Below are 3,011 nucleotides of genomic sequence, written 5' to 3'. Positions count from 1 at the left end.
CTTCCGTTACAAGATGAGGTCTGTGTATGCTCACTTCCCCATCAACGTTGTTATTCAGGAGAATGGGTCTCTCGTTGAAATTCGGAATTTCTTGGGTGAAAAATACATTCGCCGAGTTCATATGAGGGCAGGTGTTGCTTGCTCAGTATCTCAAGCCCAGAAAGATGAACTAATCCTTGAAGGAAATGACATTGAGCTTGTTTCAAATTCAGCTGCTTTGATTCAGCAAGCCACAACAGTCAAAAACAAGGATATCAGAAAATTTTTGGATGGTATCTATATTCCTGAAAAGGGAGCAGTTCAGCAGCCAGATGAGTAAGATCCAAGAGTTAATCCAGCAGCAGAAACAAGCTTCTGGATTGTAAAGCTAATCTGATATTTTAATGAGACAATAAAAGATCTTTATTAAATAGAAAAAAAAAATGAGAAGAAACAGTGTCTTTCATCTGTGTCTTGTTCCTATGGTTCTGATAAGGGTGACCTTAATGAATAAAGGAAGAAAGATGGAAAATATAGCAATGACCATGTATTAAGCATCCACTGTATCTAATATTATAGTAGGTTCTATAATAATACTTGTCTTCTTGAAATCTCACAGCCATCCTACACTATTGTTCCCAGTTTAGAACTGAAGAAACTGAGACTTGGAAAGGTAAAATCACTTGCTAAAAATCACATGTATCACCCACAGCAGGATATCAGCCTGCTTTGGTATTTAAATCTTGAGATGGTACTAATGAGGCACAGCTTTTGAGATATATTGACGCTGTAGCAGGGAAATTCTGAATGACTGTGCAGAACCCTAACCCTTCCACTGGACATGGGTGGGTACTAAGAATGAAGGAGACAAGAACTGGACCTCTTGCCTGGCACCAATACCCAAACTCTCCTAGGTGAGCCTGGAGATGACTGTATGGAGGGGTAAACCCTGACGCTCCAGTCTAACATCAAGAACAGATGGGCCTGGCCCAATAGCTCAGTGGATTAAAGCACCTGCTTAGGCAGTCACAGGGACCTGGGTTTCATCCTTGGTGTGCCAGTGGCGTGCTGACGCAGTGACTAAGACTGGGTGTGATATCGCACACCTGTAATCCCAGCACTTGGGAGGCTGAAAACAGGAGGATCACTACAAGTCTGATCTGTGTAGTGAGACCCTGTAGATCCTGTACTAAAATACATAATTTTAAAAAAAAATTTTAAGAGGACAAATGCCCCTAACAGTATCCAGTAACTGCCCCATGGCTCAAAGGTGAGAACCTCAAAATTAAGTGGAAAAAAAGATTAAAAATTTTTCTTTTTAATTTATGTATTTGGTACAGGGTCTTTCTATGCAGCTCAGACACATGGTGATCTTCCTATTTTCAGCCTCCCAGCACTGGGATTACAGGCATGTGCCACCACACCCAGTCTTATTGGCTGGCACAGCAAGCCCAGGGGTGAGGCCTGCACAGCATGTGGTACCAGGGATCAAACCCTTGTCCCTGTGCTTGCCTAAGCTGGTGCTTAGACCGCTGAGCTATCTTGCTGGCCCATTAAGTGAAAATTTAATGTGAGCATATTTTTGAAATCCCAGTGAGATATTTATTTATTTATTTATTTATTTATTTATTTTTACCTGTAGAAGTATTTTATAAACAAGTTAAATTTACTGATGTTGCAAAAAAAAAAAAAATCTCCAACTGATTTCAGTCCATTAAAACAGAACAACCAGCACCAGGCAGCCTGTGCTGTCTTACCCTACCCTAAGCCATCAGCAGTGGGAGGAAAACACTCATCCCTCTCCTCATCTTTGTTCAACTTCTCCCACCTACTACTCCAGGAAGCACTCAAAGAACAGGAGAAACACCCAGCCAGTAGTGGTGTTTGGTCTGCTGGTCTGTTAAGGCTCACACCGAGGACGATTCTCAGGAATGCTGGCCTCTACTACAACTCATTCCCAATTTCAGGGCCAGATTTCTAGAAACTTGCAAAACATCCTCATGGTTTGTCCAGGGAGGAATCTGGGATTCCTTGTAAGATGGAGTACAGAGGTTTTAAGTAAAAATACAGAATACCTTGTAACCTTAAAGTCTAAACAAGCATCAGGCACCAAACTACAGGAGGAGGTATCACAAAGGTGTTTATCTCCCCTTTTGATCATAAGGCTAAAGGAGTTGAAGAGAACCAAGGGAATATTTGACCTCAGCTGTCTTGTGAGAATGGTGCAGATTTCTGTTTTGTTTCACACTGGTTATTTCTTTCCCATCCTCGCATTTTAAGTCTGAAAAGAACTTTTTCTGCTGAATGAAACACTAAGGCCAGATAGTATCTTTAACATCCTATTGTATGCTGAACAAATATTTTGTATTCCCACACCCCAAATCAGTGTTCCCATGATAGAAGGCTATTTGTATCACTTGCCAATTTTAAGGACTATAATTTAACCGCAAAATCAAACTACCTGTAGATAATCCCATGAACATAGTTCTTAGTTAGACTGAATTGTAACTTTTAATTCTATATTGCTGTTTTTAATAAGCTGTATCTGATATTATTGACTTTATTTACTTAGCCTGAATCAGGAAGTAACTTACTGTATGTCAGTCACTATGTTGGATGCTTCGATTCTTGGCACCCAGGATAAGAAGTAGCCTTTCTCAGTGAGCTCAGCCAAGCAGGTGGAATGACAGTCAATGCATTCATATTTTGAGGACTCAAGAAGTGATAATAAGAGCGCAGGCCCGGCGAGTGAGTGAGAGGACTGGGGCCGCGGGATCCTGAAAAGACCCAGAGCGCAGGCCTGGCGAGTGAGTGAGACAACCGAGGGCCGCAAGATCCTGAACAAACCCAGAGTGCAGGCCCGGCAAGTGAGTGAGACGACCTGGGGTCCTCCAGATCCTGAATAGATCCAGAGCGCAGGCCCAGCACGGAACCCTGCAGCAGAACTCCCTGCAAAGAGGCTAGAGGCAAGACCCACCCAGCTGATTCAGGAGCAGAACATCTTGCCAGAGAGACACAAAGGGTTCAACTCT

The sequence above is a fragment of the Octodon degus genome, unplaced genomic scaffold (assembly GCF_000260255.1).
Source record: "Octodon degus isolate 3935 unplaced genomic scaffold, OctDeg1.0 scaffold00022, whole genome shotgun sequence".
Classification (NCBI taxonomy): domain Eukaryota; kingdom Metazoa; phylum Chordata; class Mammalia; order Rodentia; family Octodontidae; genus Octodon; species Octodon degus.
Note: the sequence above shows the minus strand (reverse complement) of the source record.